General features: G+C 42.8%; 1 protein-coding gene across 2 annotated transcripts in view; it reads right to left on the bottom strand.

The window, feature by feature from the left end:
• The window catches only part of LIMA1 (LIM domain and actin binding 1), a 116,252-nt gene extending 100,199 nt beyond the window's left edge, over positions 1 to 16,053 (bottom strand). For both annotated transcript variants that reach the window (XM_053557084.1, XM_053557086.1), the window contains exon 1: positions 15,924 to 16,053. The gene's annotated coding sequence lies outside the window, so the exon portion shown is untranslated. The remainder of the gene's footprint in view (positions 1 to 15,923) is intronic.
• Positions 16,054 to 19,724: the final 3,671 nt, after the last annotated feature.

The raw sequence follows: 19,724 nt of genomic DNA, 5'->3' as shown, positions 1-19,724 counted from the left end.
AGTGGTTGACTATGGTTCCCCACTACTTTTGCAGCTGAGGCAAGAGAATCGCTTGGGCCCAGGAGTTTGAGGTTGCTGTGAGCTGTGACACCTCAGCATTCTACAGAGGGCAACATAATGAGACTCTGTCTCAAAAAAAAAAAAAAAAAAAATTATTAAACCACACAGCTACAGAAGTGATAAAATCTTGCTACTTATATGAACCACGGCTTATTTTTTAAGGGATTTACAAACACATTAACATTTAATGCTGTGCATATTATTTGTTAAGGGTTTTACAAACACATTAACGTTTTCAGTGAATTTCAAGGTTTATCTCCTATCAAATTTAGGACTGTAAAAAAGGTAGGTTTGTTGTGCAGTGCCTGTGGCTCAAAGGAGTAGGGCGCTGGCCCCATATGCTGGAGGTGGTGGGTTCAAGCCCAGCACTGGCAAAAAAATGCAAAAAAAAAAAAAAAGGTAGGTTTGTTGTTGCTTTTGTTTTTTGGTGTTTTGGAGAGAGAGTCTTGCTCTGCTACACAGGCTGGAATGCACTGGCACGCGCAAAGCTCAGTGCAGCCTTGAACTCCTGGTCTCAAGCAATCCTGCGTCACTGCCTCCAGAAACTGGGATTACAGGCATGCACAACCATGCCTGGTGTGTAGAAAAGTTATTATTATTATTATTTTTTGAGACAGAGCCTCAAGCTGTTGCCCTGGGTAGAGTGCTGTTGCATCACAGCTCACAGCAACCTCCAACTCCTGGGCTCAAGCAAGTCTCCTGCCTCAGCCTCCCAAGTAGCTGGGACTATAGGTGCCCGCCACAATGCTCGGCTCTTTTTTGGTTGCAGCCGTCATTGTTGTTTGGTGGGCCCAGGCTGGATTTGAACCCGTCAGCTCAAGTTGTATGTGGCTGGTGACTTAGCCACTCGAGCCACAGGCGCCAAGCCAAGAAAAGTTATTAAAAGGGATTTACTAGACCAGGTGCAGTGGCCTACACCTGTAATTCTAGCACTCTGGGGGGCTGAGGCAGGTGGATTGCTTAAGCTAAGGAGTTCGAGATCAGCCTGACCAAGAGCAAGACCTCGTCTCTAAAAATAGCCAGGGGTTGTGACGGGTACCTATGGTCCCCAGGGCAACATAGTGAGAGGCTGGGAGGCTGAGGCAGGAGGATTGCTTGAGCCCGAGACTTTGAGGTTGCTGTGAACTATGAAGCCATGACACTCTACCCAGGGCAACAGAGTGAGAATCAGCCAAAAAAAAAAAAAACGCATTTACCAGGCAGTGGCCTTTCAGTTGGCAAAGGAAAGTCAATTAACTTTTTGGGGTCTCAATTTCTTCATCTCAATAACAGATAATAATTCACACAGTATGGATATGAGGATTAAATGACAAGATAAAAGCAAAAGTACTTTGACAACTATAGGTGTATAAAAAGCATTGTTTTTAAGAAAATTTCAGGCCCACATTAAGAAAAAAAATGGAATTAGCCAGGGTGGCACCTGTGGCTCAAAGGAGTAGGGCGCTGGACCCATATGCTGGAGGTGGCGGGTTCAAACCCAGCCCCAGCCAAAAACTGAAAGAAAAAAAATGGAATTAGCCAATGAACAGAAATAAGAAGAAATCAGAACTAATTAGTTATAAAGTCTGATCAACTAAATGTTAATAAAAAGACACTTATTTAAAGCTATTGCCGGGTGTCTTATACCTGTAACCCTAGCATTCTAGGAGGCCAAGGCAGGTAGATTGCTTGAGCTCAGGAGTTTGAGACCAGCCTGAGCAAGAGTGAGACTCCATTTTTTTTTTTCTTTTTTTTTTGCAGTTTTTTTTTTTTTTTTGGCCGGGGGCCAGGTTTGAACCTGCCACCTCTGGCATATGGGGCTGGCACTCTGCTCACTGAGCCACAGGCGCTGCCCGAGACTCCATTTTTTTAAAAAAATAGCTGGGTAGCTCAGCACCTGTAGCTCAGCAGCTAGGGCACCAGCCACATACATAAGGGTTGGCTAATTGGAACCTAGCCAGGGCCTGCCAAACAATGACAACTACAATAAAAAAATAGCTGGGCATTGTGGTGGGCACCTGTAGTCCCAGCTACTTGGGAGGCTGAGGCAAGAGAATTGCTTGAGGCCAAGTGTTTGAGATTGCTGTGAGCTGTGGCACCACTGCACTCTACTGAGGGTGACACAGTGAGACTCTGTCTCAAAAAGAAAACAAAAAAATAGCCGAGTGTTGTGGTGGGCACCCAGAGTCCTAGCTACTTGGGAGGCTGAGGATCACTTGAGCCCAAGAGTTTGAGGTTGTGAGCTATAACCACCATGGCATCCTACTGAGGGCGACGAAGTGAGACTCTATCTCAAAAATAAAATAAAGTAGTTGCTGGAAATCTTTCTAATCAGTGCACTGTCTTATTTCAGAGGATGTAGTAAACATAATGAAAATAATTTCACCTTTTCTTAAAGATTCCAGATAGCTTATTTTTTTCTTAGAGAATGACAGCAGAAGAAAACTTCTGGTTGCTTGAGGATTCTAGCCAGTTGGATTCTAGTTTTGCTATAGTTGCTCTTAAAAATGTAATGAGAGGCTGAGCAAGGTGGCTCACGCCTGTAATCCTAGTACTCTGGGAGGCTGAGGTGGGTGGATTACCTGAGCTCACAGGTTCGAGACCAGCCTGAGCAAGAGCGAGACCTCATCTCTAAAAATAGCCAGGCATTGTAGCAGGTGCCTGTAGTCACAACTACTTAGGAGGCTGAGGCAAGAGAATCACTTAAGCCCAAGAGTTTGAGGTTGCTGTGAGCTATGATACCACTGTACTCTACAGAGGGTGACAAAGTAAGACTCTGTCTCAAAAAAAAAAAAAATGTAATGAGAGTTGGTATATTAACTAGCATCATCCAGAAGTAACAACACTGTAAATAGATGGCTACAGTAGTAGTAAAATAGAGGCCTAAATCTTGGGAACACGTTGGAAAGCCTGCACTCAGATGGAACTGAATCCTGGTTGTCACATTATCCAAACCTTTGTCCTGCTACCTTCAGAAATCCTTAGAGATTGCTACCTGAGGTGAACCCGGATGAAACTATCTCAGCTGATGTCCATTAAAAAAATACCAACAACACTTTAGATTGCAAACCAAAACAAGACTTATTAAAATGAGAAGTCTATCTTTAAGACTTATTTATTCATTCAACAAATATTTATTGAACATTTACCACGTGTTGGGAGTACAAGTGCTAAAGATACAATGTTAACAATGACAGACAAGGTCTCTGCTCTCATGAAATTTCCATTCTACTGGGGAAGCAGGACAATTAAAGACTGTGATTAGCACTGTGAAGGAAATACGAAAAGAGTAACTGGAGTGGCAGTAAGGGAAAGGGGGCAGCTACTTCAGATATTGGTCAGAGTAGGTGTCTTTGAGTGAGTAACATCTGAGCTGAAATCTGAGTGATGGGAAGATACAGACAGCCAGAAAGAAGAAATAGGGGAATTTTCCAGGCAGAGGAAATAGCAAATACGAAGGCCCCGAGGCAGGAATAAAATGGCTACGGAACGAGTTAGAAGTATGAGATAATAGTATGAGACAATAGAGATGAATGTCAGCCAGATTAAATAAGGACTTAGAAACAATGGTAGTGGATTTTAATTTTATTCTCAGTGTGATAAAAAGCTAAACATTATTATATAATAGTGTGTTTGCAAGATCAGATATATTCCGTATACTATATAAATATTATGCATATAGTAATTGTTTACTGTATACATAGGGCTACAAAATGAAAAGGAAAGGCAAGGTTCTTATACTTACAAAGTTTATAATCTAACAAGGAAGCAATAATTCATAAATCGTTAACAATATATTAAAGTAAGAAATGAAGAAAAATAAAGTGCTAAGTAAAGACAGAGGAGGGAGTCACTGATCCAGATAGAAGAAATTTTAAAAGTTTTTATAATTAAAAGTAAAAAGGTAGTATTTGATTTTGGCTCTTAAGGAAAAAGATTTCAAGGAGTATGGGAGGAGGGAGGAGCATGGAGCTGTGGGAACTGTATGAGCAAAGGCACAGAGGCAGGAAAGAACAGGGTGGGTCCAGGAAACAATGAATTATTAAATGGCCACAGTGCCAGATGGGTGGGTAGTGTTGTGGGAGATAAGCCTGGAGAAATAGGCTGTCAGGGTGAGGGTGTGGGAGTCTTGAAGGACACAGACAGAATTTTAGACTTAATTTCCTTGGATACTGGGATGTTTTCTTAAATCTGTATGTGACTCTCTTGAGGTACTTGTCAAAATTTCAGATTCCCAGACCTATCCCCCAGATATTGTAATTTGCAGGCCTAGGTGGAAACTGAGAATCTACCTTTTTTATATTTTATTTTTTTATTTGCCTTTCTTTTTTTTTGAGACAGTCTTACTTTGTCACCCTCAGTAGAGTGCTATAGTGTCACAGCTCACAGCAACCTCAAACTCTTGGGCTTAAGTGATTCTCTTGCCTCAGCCTCCCAAGTAGCTGGGACTACAGTCGCTGGCCACAATGCCCAGCTATTTTTAGAGATGAGGTTTTAGCTTGAGCTCAGACTGGTGTCTAAGCTCAGGCAATCCACCTGCTTCCGCCTCCAGAGTGCTAGAATTACAGGCATGAGCCACCTTGCCTGGCTGAGAATCTACCCTTTTAATAAACACTTGGGTGATTCTGATCTAGGCAACTGAAAGAATCCTACTTTAAAAATCAGTGCTCTGTTTTTTTATGACAACTCTGGACTGAACCAAGAAAACTGAAGCCAATTCTAAGAATTGCTCAAGAATTCTGGCAAAAGAAGATCTGAATTAGAAGACGGGTTAAAGAGCCCTTCGGGCTTGGTGCCTGTGGCTCAAGAGGCTAAAGCACCAGCCACATACACCTGAGTTGGTGGGTTCGAATAAAGCCCGGGGCCTGCCAAACAACAGTGACAGCTGCAACCAAAAAATAGCCGAGCATTGTGGCGGGTGCCTGTAGTCCCAGCTACTTGGGAGGCAGAGGCAGGAGAATCGCTTGAGCCCAGGAGCTGGAGGTTGCTGTGAGCTGTGATGCCACGGCACTCTACCCAAGGCGACAGCTTGAGGCTCTGTCTCAAAAAAAAAAAAGAGCCCTTCATCACTGTTGGGGTAGAATCAACCCAACTTGGTTACTGACTGAAGGTGGAAGAAGGACTTAAGTGTTACAAGACAACCTCGAGCTTTCTCCTTTATGAAATTAGAATCAGATGCATGACTGCAGATGCATGGTGCATAGCAACTAGCCACACAGCCTCACAGGTAGTTGGAAATACAGATTTGGAGCTCAGAAGATGTGCGAAGGCACTAAACATATTTATTTGGTATTCCAAAGTAAATTCATGACAAATTAAAGAATAAAATATAAAAAGTAAACCATGAAAAAATTTTTTTTTTTTTTTTTTTTTGTACAGACAGAGTCTCACTTTATGGCCCTGGGTAGAGTGCTGTGGCCTCACACAGCTCACAGCAACCTCCAACTCCTGGGCTTAGGTGATTCTCTTGCCTCAGCCTCCCAAGTAGCTGGGACTACAGGCGCCCGCCACAACGCCCGGCTATTTTTTGGTTGCAGTTCGGCCGGGGCCGGGTTTGAACCCGCCACCCTCGGTATATGGGGCCGGCGCCTTACTGACTGAGCCACAGGCGCCGCCCACCATGAAAAAATTTTAAAAATGAAAAAATTAGAAGGAAATGAAAGTAAATATTTAACCTATCTCTAGATAGTGAAGGTCTTCTAAACATAAAAGCAACGGATGAAATCTCAAATCAAAAGATCCTATAGGCTAGGGCAGCACCTGTGGATCAAGGAGTAGGGCACTGGTCCCATATGCCGGAGGTGGCGGGTTCAAACCCAGCCCCGGCCGAAAACCACAAAAAAAAAAAAAGATCCCATAGGCTCAGCGCCTATAGCTTAATGGTTAGGGCACCAGCCACATGCACTGGGGCTGGTGGGCTCGAACCTGGCCAGGACCTGCTAAACAATAATGACAACAATAACAACAACAACAACAACAAAACATAGCCGGGCATTGTGGCGGGTGCCTATAGTCCCAGCTACTGGGAGACTGAGGCAAGAGAATTGCTTAAATCCAAGAGTTTGAGGTTGCTGTGAGCTGTGACGACACAGCACTCTACCAAGGGTGATAAAATGAGACTGTGTCTCAAAAAAAAAAAGATCCTAGAGAAGTAAAAAGTATGCTATATACAAATTATTTATTTATTTATTTATTTTTGAGACAGAGTCTCACTTTGTAGCCCGTGAAAGAGTACCATGGCATCATAGCTCACAGCAACCTCATACTCCTGGGCTCAAGTGATTCTCTTTTCTCAGCATCCTGAGTAGCTAGTATTACAGGTGCCTGCCACAATGCCCAGCTATTTTTAGAGGTGAGGTCTCACTCTGGCTCAGGCTAGTCTTGAACTCCTGAGCTCAGGCAATCTGCCCCCTCGACCTCCCAGAATGCTGGGATTACAGGCATGCTTGGCCCACTACATACAAATTAAAAGGCAAACAACTGGTTAAATATTTGACCACAGGACAAATCATTAATATTCTTAAAAATGAAGAACTTGGCCTAGAGTGGTGGCTCACACCTGTAATTTCAGCACTTTGGGAGACTGAGGTGGAAGGATAGTTTGAGCTGAGCTTGGGCAACATAGTGCCCAAGAAATTCAAGACCAGCTTGGGCAACATAGTGCAACCCCATTTCTACAAAAAGAAGCAGAAAAATTAGCTGAGCATGGTGACATGTGCCTGTAGTCCCAGCAATTTAGGAGGCTAAGGCCAGAGGATCAGTTGAACCTACGAGTTTGGAGGTTATAGTGAGCTATGATCCTGCCATTCTAGCCTGGGCCACAGAGCAAGACCTTGTCTCATAAATAAATAAATTAATTAATTGAAAGTTTACACAAATCACAAAGAAAGACATTCAGAACAGTTTTATGTATGGACTAGCAGAAATTGTTAAAATAATTTAGCTTGGCAACATAAACCTTCTTGTCAAAAACTGAGACCTGCTTCTTCTCTGCTAGAGAAAAGGGAGATTTGTAGCATACACAAGCAGGGCTCTTATCACTCATTTCACCAGATTCCTAAGTGTCAGTCCATGGGAGTGACTAGAAAATACCAATATTTTTGACTTCTATTGTCCTGCAAATTAAAGGTAACAAACAAATTAAATTGCTCCCAGGGTCCATTAAGCCTTGCTTCTCCAGAAGCAACTGCCTTTTCCGCACCTGATCTTTCCTAGTGAAGGGTGAAGGATGGGGACTGAAAGTAACTCCAGAATGTCTAGTGAACAGTAACTCTAAAGTCATCCTGTCAGCACAGAACACCAGGTAAGGACTTTGGGATTAATAGTCCAATCCCCTTTTTACAGACGAGCCTCTCAGTCCATTAATGACTTGTCCAAGATCACCTAACTGGCTGCTGATGAAACCAAGTTGGAAATCCTCACTCTTAAGCAGCACTTTTCATTCTGTGCAGCGCTGCTTCACTGACCACAAGCTCTGGCTTCTCAAAACAATAAATATTTAAAATACACAATTTCAATGTCTGTACACCTTCCACTTAATGACTACACTTACTCAGTTTGGTCTAATAAAGACCTGTGCTTCCCCCAAAAATGCTACAATAAAAGAACGCCAAACAAAAACTCCAACATAATGAAAATGTTAAAAACCCAAAAACAAAGGGGAATGAGATTAACCAAAAGACAATTCACAAAAGAGGAAACAGAAGTGGAAATTATGAAAAACATTCTCTCTCACTAATAAGGAAACATAAATCACTTTTGCTTATAAAATTGGTAAAGACTAAATCAAATGCAGTGTTACCACGGATGCGCTAAGACGGCCATTCACAACCAATGCACATGAGAATGAAAAGCAACTTGGGAGTAGGTTTGGTGTTTTTAAATTTTCATGCCCTTTGGCCTACTAATTTGACTTCTGGAATCTAATCTAAGGAAATAATGAGTTATTGGTAGAGATTTACGCATAAATTTATTCTCAATTTTTTCACTTACTAATAATGTGAAATATGATTAAATTATATGACCTCTATACAACACAGTATTAAATCGGTTACAGTAAGTACCGAATATCCAAGAAAATTATTTTCAAATAATTTTGATGGCATAGAAAATAATGGTGTAATATAAAGTGAAAAAAAATAGATGTAAGCTATAACTATTACAATAGTATTAGCCCAATTATCTGTGTGTTTATGTGTATGTGTGTATAAATAAAAAGACTAAAAGGAAATATACCAAATGGTAGACCTCTCTGGGATAGATTATGGAATACAGGTTATTTTGTTATCTGTTATTTCATTTGGTTTTCTTCCAGGTTTTCTTTTTTTTTTTTGTAGAGACAGAGTCTCACTTTACCACCCTCCGTAGAGTGCTGTGGCCTCACACAGCTCACAGCAACCTCCAATTCCTGGGCTTAGGCGATTCTCCTGCCTCAGCCTCCTGAGTAGCTGGGACTACAGGCGCCTGCCACAATGCCCGGCTATTTTTTTGTTGCAGTTTGGCCGGGGCTGGGTTTGAACCCGCCACCCTCAGTATACGGGGCCGGTGCCCTGCTCACTGAGCCACAGGCACCACCCTCTTCCAGGTTTTCTATAATGAACACATATAATTCTTGCTCTGTTGCTCAGGCTGGAGTGCAGTGGCGTCATCATAGCTCAGTGCAGTCTCGAACTCCTGGGCTTGTGCAATCCTCTTGCTTTAGCTTCTGGGTAGCCAGGACTACAGCTACATGCCACCAATCCCAGCTAATTTTTCTGTCTTTTCTAGAGGGAAGGTCTTCCTTTGTTGCTCAGTCTGTTTTCAAACTCCTGATCTCAAGTAGCCTCCTGCCTCAGCGTTGCAAAGTGCTAGGACTATAGACCTTTAGTCATGAGCCACCACATCTGCTATAATAATTTATTTACTATGACATCAATATATAACCACCTACACACTCAAACGAAAGGCAAAACATAACTATAGTCCAGAGAGTAGAAGGGAAGAGGAGAGAGAGGGGAGGAGAAGAGGAATATGGGAGGAAGGAGTGTATTTAGGGGGACCTCACCTAATGTGCATGATGCAATGGTACATTTCAAAACCATTTAGAAATGAGTATAATTGTGATGGATGTATTACTTAGTTCAATGTAAGCATTTCACATTGTATATCAAAGCAGTACCCTGAACCCCATAAATTCATTTATGTACAAAGTTATGATTTAAGGGTGGCGCCTGTGGCTCAAAGGAGTAGTGCGCCGGCCCCATATGCCAGAGGTAGAGGGTTCAAACCCAGCCCCAGCCAAAAAAAAAAAAGTTATGATTTAATAAAAAATAATTTAAAAAAATAATTAATGAATTTATTTTTTGAGACAGAGTCTCACTATGTCACCTTCAGTAGAGTCCCATGTCATCACAGCTCACAGCAACCTCAAACTCTTGGACTTAAGCGATTCTCTTGCCTCAGCCTCCCAAGTAGTTGGGGCTACAGGTGCTTGCCACAATGCCTGGCTATTTTTTTTCTTATAGTTGTCATTGTCATTTGGCAGGCCTGGGCAGGCCTATGTGGCTCGTGCCATAACCACTGTGCAATGGGCACCGAGCCCATTTGAGACTGAGTCTTATTTTGTCGCCCTTGGTAGAGTGCCATGGCGTCATAGTTCACAGCAACCTCGAACTCTTGGGCTCAAGCGATTCTCTTGCCTCAGCCTCCCAAGTAGCTGGGACTGCAGGTGCCCGCCACAACGCCTGGCTATTTTTTGAGACAAGGTCTCACTCTGGCTCAGGCTGGTCTTGAACCCATGAGCTCAGGCAATCCACCCACCTCGGCCTCCCAAGTGCTAGGATTACAGGTGTGAGCCACTGCGCCCAGCCTACTGTAATAATTTTTAATTTATAATAAATATTATATTTATTATTACATAATATAAATATATTTATAATTTTAAGTTTTAAAATGTGTTTGTATATATAAAAGTAAAACAAGAATTATGTATTCAGGGTGGCGCCTGTGGCTCAGTCAGTAAGGCGCCGGCCCCATATACTGAGGGTGGCGGGTTCAAACCCGGCCCGGCTGAACTGCAATCAAAAAAATAGCTGGGCGTTGTGGCGGGCGCCTGTAGTCCCAGCTACTCAGGAGGCTGAGGCAAGAGAATTGCCTAAGCCCAGGAGTTGGAGGTTGCTGTGAGCCATGTGATGCCACGGCACTCTACCGAGGGCCATAAAGTGAGACTCTGTCTCTACAAAAAAAAAAAAAAAAAAAGAATTATGTATTCAGTAATATGAAAAAATCTTTTAGAAAAGAGAAATGTGCAAGTCACTCACATGGAGGTGATAGTTGAAGTCCGGGAAATAGATCAGATTACACAAGGAGAAAGTACAGTGAGAACAGGATGCTGCACAGGGCTACTGCAAACACCCTCAATTAAGGGGAAGAATGACTGTGAGTTAGTGAAGGAGCATGGGAGGAAACAGACTAGCAAGTGGAGAACCATGACAGTGCATGGGGGGTATGCCTGTAATCCTGGCACTTTGGGAGGCCAAGATTAGAGGATTGCTTTAGGCCAGTTCAAAACCAGCCTGGCAACATAGTAACAAGACCTTGTCTCTACAAAATATATTAAAAAAAAAAAAGAAGGCCGGGTGTGGTGGCTCACGCCTGTAGTCCCAGCACTGTGGGAGGCCGAGGCAGGTGGATTGCCTGAGCTCAGAGGTTAGAGACCTGTATGAATAGCAGTGAGCCAGAGTAAGACCCCATCTTTACTAACATCAAAAATAGCCAGACATTGTGGTGGGCATCTGTAATCCCCACTACTGGGGAGGCAAGGGGACAGAGCATTGCCAGAGAAAGAACATCTAAAAAAAAAAAGAAAGAAAATGAACAACAACGACAACAAAAAGTAATTCAAACGAAGAATGAACAAGCAAGCTGAAATTAAAAAAAAAAAAAGAAGAAAAGAAAAGAAAGAAAGAGAAAGAAAATGGAGAACCATATAGTCCTGTCAAGAAAACCAAATGAAATGAAGAACTAGAAAAGTTGTTCACTTGGTCAAATGTTTCCAAAGTGTTAAAGAGGAGGACAGTGAGGGACCATTAGAGGGAGATCACTGGATACTATGTATGGACAAGACAGACAGGTTTCCCATAGTGCTGGTCATAGAAGCTAAATCCGAGCAGATGTTAACTGTTCTGTAAAATTGACTATGAAGAAAAGAAATGCTGGGTAGTGCCTGTGGCTGAAAGGAGTAGGGTGCTGGTCCCATATGCTGGAGGTAGCAGGTTCAAACCCAGTCCCAGCCCAAAACTGCAAAAGAAAAAAAAGAAGGAAAGAAAGGAAAAGAAAAGAAAAAGAAAAGAAGTCCTGTGGCATTAGTTTGAATCCCAGTTTATGGGGAAAAATGATTATGGAAATCTAAAACTAGGTGAAAGCATATTAGGACTACTAATTTATGGTTAATGAAATAAAAATTGGCAATACTTTGTGCAAAACAAAACATGTTTGAGGGATTGTAAATTTTTCCATATCAGAAGCTCTGTTACAGAACATAGAAAGGAAAAATAGCTCTACCCTTGTTAGCAGAAGTACAAAAAAGTTGCATCTTTTTTTCACTAAAGATAAAGTTCTTAATTTCAGGGTAGTATTATTAACAAATTCTTTAAAAAAGAAAATCTAACTTGGTAAACGGTCTGTAAAGCTAGTGAATGATGCCCTATGATCATATCAATGTACGCAGCTATGATTTAATAAAAAAAATAATAAAATAAAAATAAAAAGAATGTACATTTTCATGGTGTCACATTAACTTTTTTTTTAGAGACAGAGTTTCACTTTATCACCCTCAGTAGAGTACCGTGGCATCACAGCTCACAGCAACCTCCAATTCCTGGACTTAAGCGATTCTCTTGCCTCAGCCTCCCAAGTAGTTGGGACTACAGGCGCCCGCCAGAACGCCCGGCTATTTTTTTGTTGCAGTTTGGCCGAGGCCAAGTTCGAACCTGCGACCCTAGGTATATGGGGCCGGACCCCTATCCATTGAGCCACAGGCGCTGCCCACGTATTAACTTCTTATGAGTGAACACGTAAAGTCTCTAGAAATGGTTTTGTGTGTCCAGAAATCATTTGACATACTAAAGAATGGATTTCTTGTTGGGTCAAACCCATCTGTTTCAAAAAAAGATACCTGCATTAGTATAATAATTTGCCTGAATCTAGAGGACTTTGCATCCAGCCACAGAATAAACACAATGGTATGTTCCCACCAAGAAAGTACTATTTACCCTAGAATCTTAACCTTATAATCATTAAGTAGAAATCACTAATTTATAACCAGTGCGTTTGTTAACTGTGAAAGTCTGTGTTAAGTAACTTAACTTCACCTGGAGATTACTAAATACAATCTAAAATAAAGTTATATTAATTTCCTATCAAAAAAACTGGCTGGGGGCCGGGCTCAGTGGCTCACACCCATGATCAGACCCTGTCACCAAAAATGGCTGGGCATGGTGGTGGGCACCTATAGTCCCTGCTAAATGGGAGGCTGAGGCAAGAAGAGTTTGAGCCCAAGAGTTCGAGGTTGCTGTGAGCTATGACTGTCAGAACTCTCTACTGAGGGGGACAAAATGATACTCTGTTTCAAAAAAAAAAAAGAATGCTTGAAAAATAGTTTTGTTGCCAACTTTAATAAAAACAAATTCTTCCAATTTGTGTGTAGGAGTCCTTTTATGACAAAGATGTTTAATGATCTTTCACACCCCCAACATTGTTTTGTATCTTTGTGTATGACTTTGATGACCTTTTCTGGTATAGGGATTCTAAGTTAATTATAGTTAATTAGTAAAAAATACCAGAGAAAAGGCAAGAATTTAAAACCCTAAGTGGGCTGGGCACGGTGGCTCACACTTGTAATCTTAACACTCTTGGAGGCCAAGGTGAATGGACTGCCTGAGCTCAGGAGTTCAAGACCAGCTTGAGCAAGACTGAGACCCCCATTTCTACTAAAAATAGAAAAACTAGCCAGGCATAGCGGCATATGCCTCTACAGCCCCAGTTACTCTGGAGGCTGAGGAAAGAGGCTTGCTCAAGCCCAAGAGTTTGAAGTTGCTGTGACCTATGACACCACAGTACTCTACTGAGGGCAACAAAGTAAGACTATCTCAAAAAATAAAATAAAATAATACAAATAAAATAAAATAAAATAGTTTTCACTTCCAAAGTTTTCTCTTATTAGAATTATAAGGCTGAAATTTGGTCCCATCTTTAACCAGAGTCTGAAACAAACCTTGAGTATACCAAGTTAAACAAAGTTAAACAATGAAGTAATTTTTACAAAATGGCACTGTTTTGCTAATGTTGCCAATATACTGTTCTCTTCCTAGATGCTCTACAGTTCAAGGATTACTATCCAGTTGAGGATAACAACACTTCCGGGCCCAATACAGATAGTGAAAATAGCTCTATCAACTATTTCCTGACACAGAATTAATGATATGGTCAATCCATCTTCAAAAGGCCATGAAGTTAGACAAAGACAAGGTAAGAGATATAAGTTACAAATATATAAACTGAAGAGAATCACTCATTTGTTTATGTGTTTTTGTTTTGTTTTTAAGGAAAAGCAGAAGAGGGATTTTTTTCTAATCTATAGTCTCTGTGTTCCTACAGCACCCTATACTGACTTCTGATACATAAATTACCTTACTAATACTTTAATTTGTATCTATGGATCTGCCTAACCTATTTGATTTTAAGCTTTTTTAAGATAGGGCATTTAGAACTTCGGACTGACACAAGAGGCACTCAATACTTGTTTTCTTCAAAGAATGAAATAAGTTCTTTTTTTTTTTTTTCTTTAGACAGAGTCTCACTATGTCGCCCTTGGTAGAGTACCATGGCATCACAGCTCACAGCTACCTCAAACTCTTAAGCTTAAGCAATTCTCTTGCCTCAGCCTCCCAAGGAGCTGGGACTACAGGAGCCCACCACAAGGCCTGGCTATTTGTTGTTTTTGTTGTCATCATTGTTTAGCAGGCCCAGGCCAGGTTTGAACCCACCAGCCCCAGTGCATTGGGCCAGCCCTACTCACTGAGCTATGGGCATCAAGCCATGAAATAAGTTCTTAAAGTAATTACCACATTATGTGTTGTTTTATCTGTACAAAACAATATACATGAACAAACATTCTCTTTTTACTTTTCCCCCTTCCATAAAACATGATCATCCTTTGTCCAAACTATAATGCCACAAGAACTTATAAAATGCTTGTTCAGGAGCATCTTCTTTTGTGTCTACACAAGTCCTTAGAAGAAAGTGTTATTTCATGGTTCCTGAAATATTATTTGTGACCAATATTAATAACTATGCAGACAAACAGTACTGCTTAATCACTTAAATCAAGAGCAAAAGAAAGACTACCTCATGCAAAATTAGAGGTCTCTCTAAAAAGGGCATTGTCTTAAAAACTGATTAATTCAAATAAAGCAAAAGAAAAAAGAAAAAAAGAACAAAAAATAAAAAAAGAAGGGGCGGCGCCTGTGGCTCAGTGGGTAGGGCACCAGCCCCATATACCCTGGGTGGTGGGTTCAAACCCGCCCCTGCCAAACTGCAACAAAAAAATAGCCAAGCATTGTGGAGGCGCCTGTAGTCCCCAGCTACTCTGGAGGCTGAGGCAAGAGAATCACCTAAGCCCAGGAGTTGGAGGTTGCTGTGAGTTGTGATGCCACAGCACTCTACCGAAGGTGACAAAATAACATTCTGTCTCTACAAAAAAAAAGAAGAAAAAATAAATAAATAAAAGGGGAAAAAACCGATTAATTCATAAAAAAAAAAAAAGAAACAGTATAGGTAAGACCAGAAATCAGTGAACTAGGAAATAAGAACAGCAAAAACAATATAAATGATTAATAAAAACAAGTTTTAAAAAACTCATAAAAGGGCGGCACCTGTGGCTCAAGGAGTAGGGCGCCAGCCCCATAGGCAAAAGGTGGCAGGTTCAAACCCAGCCCTGGCCAAAAACAACAACAAAAAAAAAAAAAAAGAAAAGAAAAAAAACTCATAAAATAAACATCTTTTAAAAGACTGATAAAAGAAACATCAAGAAAAAAACTGATTAATTCTCTAATACCTTTGACTAATTTGAAAAAGTCAAGTCAATAGAACTATCTGGATAAGGCAGACTTCTGAAAACTGGAATAAAGTGCAAGACAATAGTAGTTCAAATATCTCTCACCAGTATCAGCTAAACTCATTCTTGTAAGCACCAATAAGGAGGGGAGGAAGGGTGCCAGACGGTTCGCTCTTAGAACCTACAACTTCAGGCTTTAGTATATGTAGCCAGGGGTGTACAGTTACCTTACATTAATACGTACATATGTTGGTGACAGGTGCCAGCAATATATGCACTATAGCGTTTCAGGGATGATACATCCAGCTGCAAGAACTGCTATATTCTCGACATTCCTCAAAAGCATGAAAGTGTCTTACACAGAGTTCAGTTGGTGGAATGGAAGGGGAGAAAAATCGAAGCTAGAAGGAATGGTTGAAAATGAAGAGAAGAAGCAGTTGGATGTAAGAATATTTACCTGACAGGGTATTCTGAATTTTGATGAACTACCACCTTTCTCTACTACATCAAAAAAGTATATAGCTAGAAAGGAGTGTTCCCGATGGAAGATAAAGGGGTCCTTTGAACTCGGGCAACAAAGGTTCAGCCTTATCCAGCCTCAGCAAGTACCCAGAAGTGAAGAAAGAGCAGAGGATCAGTGCCTCCTCGACCCTCTATCTCGAGGGGGAGAGGCTCACTCTCCTCGGAATCCCCTCTGCCCCAGAAGTCGCCTAAGAAAGAGGGTGTGGAGGGAAGCCGGGGTCTTCGCCCACTCTCTGGTTGTAGAAGATGTGGAAAGAGAAGGCCTTACCTGGCTAAGCACCGTCTTTTCTCTGCCTGCTACCAGTCCTGTCACAGGTTCGGGCGCTCTGCCTGGCGCACCTGTCGCGACCAAGCCTCTGCACCTACTGCTCCGGCGGCCCCGCCCCACTTCGGCTCAGAACCCCGCCTCGACTCCGCCCACCCCTCGGAAGCGCGCACGCCGGGCCGCCTCCCGTGCGGCCTCGGGCTGAGCGTGCGCGCCGCCGACTGCGTACCCTAGGCTCGCGGCTTTCTCGTCGCCCTGGCGCGCAGGTCGCTGGCGTTTCGAGAGGCGTGGCTCCTGTCTCTGCGGCCTGTTCAGCTCTCCGTCCGTCCGCACATACTCATAACCTTAGCTCTGTGCCTCCCTACTTTGGCCTTAACCCTTCTGACCCTAAAAGTTACCGCAGTTTGACTCAGGAGCCCCTCAAAGGTTTTTGCCTAAGCTCAACTGTAGACCAACTAGGTTCCTGGTGTTTTGGGGTAAGTTCTGTGCAAGGAGGGTGTTTTAGAGGAGTCTGGGTGGTGTGGTGGAAAAAGCGATCCATCAATCCTGACTCCAGTCTTGCTCGGCTACTTTATTTTCAAAGGTTGCTTCACCTCACTGGAGCTGAGTTACCTCATGACGTGGACCAAAGAATTTGATGAGGGCAGGTGATACCAAGTTCTCCCAACAACTGTAGCTGACTTTCCTGCATTGAGAATAAGAGCTGTACGAAAGCTTTAGAGACTGTCAAGAGGCCTACCTACCAACCTGGGCCTTCTGCCCCAAAATTCTTGTCTCAGTTCCGAGCAGCTGCATGATGCCTGTTGTTAGTGTCCATTCCTGTACCGCAACTATAGTAGGATTCCAGACCACAAGTTTTCTGAAGATTTTCAGAACTGATGAAGCTAAATTTCCAACAGCAGATGGACTGGCCAACCAGTTCTCTTCTTCCTTCAACTATACATCCTAGCCCGATTTTTGGATAGGTACATGTATTATTGAAAGAAAAATTTTGACCAAAATAAGTTTAGAGCTTATTGGAGCATTAAGATATTTTCTTTCTTTTTTTTTTAGAGACAGAGTCTCACTTTGTCACCCTTGGTAGAGTGCTGTGACATCACAGCTCACAGCAACCTCCAGCTCTTGGGCTTTGGCGATTTTCTTGCCTCAGTCTCCGGTGTAGCTGGGACTATAGGCACCCACCATGACGCCTGGCTATTTTTTTGTTGCAGTTTGGTAGGGGCTGGGTTCAAACCCACTGCCCTCAGTATATGGGGCCTGTGCCCTACTTACTGAGCCACAGGCACCACCCAGAGCATTAAGAGATTTTTTTAATTCAACAGCACTCGAACCAGAATTGGTTCAGAGACCTCTGCTCCACCAGCTTAGGTGACAAAGCTTGATAGCCTTAACACCAGCTGAGGAAATTACTTGATTGGCTGCCGCTAGGCGTTTGCTTTATTTGCATGTGGTCACATAGGTGGTCCCTAGTTAACATAACTGTTTGGATGGATGACTATTTGTGATTGGTTGGAGCTGGATTCAAAATTAATCAGTTAGAGGAATACCTAAGGTTAGGTTTGCTGTCTGGGTAAGAAACAACCTTAGGCCAATAGCCTACTGCTTATTTTGCTTCAAGGATATCAAGCATCAAGACTCTAGCACGGCCCGGCTGGGCATGGTGGCTCAAGCCTATAATCTTAGCACTCTGGGAGGCCAAGATGGGTGGATTTCTTGAGCTCAGAGTGCGAGAATAGCCTGAGCAAAAGCGAGACCCCATATCTACTAAAAACAGAAAAACTGGGCGGCGCCTGTGGCTCAGTGGGCAGGGCGCCGGCCCCATATCCTGAGGGTGGCAGGTTTGAACCCGCCCCGGCCAAACTGCAACAAAAAATAGCTGGGCATTGTGGCGGGCGCCTGTAGTCCAGCTACTCTGGAGGCTAAGGCAAGAAAATCGCCTAAGCCCAGGAGTTGGAGGTTGCTGTGAACTGTGACACCAAGGCACTCTACCAAGAGCGATAAAATGAGACTCTGTCTCTCTAAAAAAAAAAAAAAAAAAAAAAAAATATATATATATATATATATATATATATATATAAACTGAGGCAAGAGGATTGCTTGAGCCCAAGTTGGAGGTTGCTGTGAGCTTTGATGCCACTGCACTCTACCCAGGGCAACGCACTCTCTCAAAATAAAAAATAAGGACTCTACCAAGGCCAGGTTCAGTGGCCCTTTGTGACAGGATCCATTGAGTCCAAGAGTTAAAAGACCAATATAGGTAGGATGGTGCCTGTGGCTCAAAGGAGTAAGGCGCTGGCCCCAGATGTCAGAGGTGGCAGGTTCAAACCCAGCCCCAGCCAAAAACTGCAAAAAAAAAAAAAAAAGATAAGACCAATACAGGAAACATACTGAAACCTCATCTGTCCAAAAAATAAATTTTAATAAAAAATTCAAGGGTGGTGGAGGTGTGTGTCTGTAGTCTCAGCTCTTCCAGGAAGACTTCAAGATTATGGTTATAGTGAGCTATGATCCTGCCACTGCACTCCAGCCAGTGAAACAGAACAAAATCTTGTCTCTTAAAAAAAATTCTCTTGGGCGGCGCCTGTGGCTCAAGGAGTAGGGTGCTGGTCCCATATGCCAGAGGTGGTGGGTTCAAACCTCTGGCAAAAACCAAAAAAAAAAAAAAAAAATTCTCTAGCAAAACTGGAAGGAATCCTGGGAATGTTAAAGAGCTTGCAGTATCAATATGGGATGGTGTTCCAGAAAATAATTTACCTTGTATGCAGAGTTACCTCAATAGATCTGCCCTGAACCCCAAGGGCGCTTGTTCCCCACTAAGAAGACTTACTCTGGACACTGAGACAAGAGGATCACTTGAGACCAAGAGATGGAAACCAGGCTGGGCAACATAGCAAAACCCCTTCTCTAGAAAAAAAGAAAATTAGGCAAGCGTAGTGCTCCCTCTGTAGTCCCGGCTACTCAGAAGCCTAAGGTAGTAGGATCTGTTGAGGCCAGGAGTCCTAGGCTGCAGTGAGCAATGATTAGGCCATTTACTCCAGCTTGGGAGACAGAGCATGATCCCCTTCTCAAAAAAACAAACAAACAAAAAAACACCAACACATGTAACCTAACCTGGGTCAGGGTTTTGGACCTAGATTTGAATCTTGACTCAACAAGTAGGCAAATCAATGGCTTTCCCAAAGCTACCTTTTGAAAATAGAGCTGCAGCTGGATTATACCAGTTTGCAAGGTCTATTACTAAATTTTCAGGGATTTCATGAGCCAGTTGTTAAGCATGCCATTATTATTTTTTTTTTTTTGTAGAGACAGAGTCTCACTGTACCACCCTTGGGTAGAGTGCCGTGGCGTCACACAGCTCACAGCAACCTCTAACTCTTGGGCTTACGCGATTCTCTTGCCTCAGCCTCCCAAGCAGCTGGACTACAGGCGCCCGCCACAACGCCCGGCTATTTTTTTGTTGCAGTTTGGCCGGGGCTGGGTTTGAACCCGCCACCCTCGGCATATGGGGCCAGCGCCCTACTCACTGAGCCATAGGTGCCGCCCAAGCATGCCATTATTAAAAATCAAATTACATGGCTTGGTGCCTGTGGCTCAGTGGGCAGGGCGCCAGCCCCATATCCTGAGGGTGGCAGGTTCTAACCTGCCCCAGCCAAACTGCAACAAAAAATAGCTGGGCATTGTGGCGGGCGCCTGTAGTCCCAGCTACTTGGGAGGCTGAGGCAAGAGAATCGCTTGAGCCTAGGAGTTGGAGGTTGCTGTGAGCTGTGATGCCATGGCACTCTACCCAGGGCAACAGCTTGAGGC

The sequence above is a fragment of the Nycticebus coucang genome, chromosome 12, assembly GCF_027406575.1.
Source record: "Nycticebus coucang isolate mNycCou1 chromosome 12, mNycCou1.pri, whole genome shotgun sequence".
Taxonomy (NCBI): domain Eukaryota; kingdom Metazoa; phylum Chordata; class Mammalia; order Primates; family Lorisidae; genus Nycticebus; species Nycticebus coucang.
The sequence above is the reverse complement of the archived record's forward strand: the minus strand, read 5'-3'. Positions and strand labels throughout refer to the sequence as shown.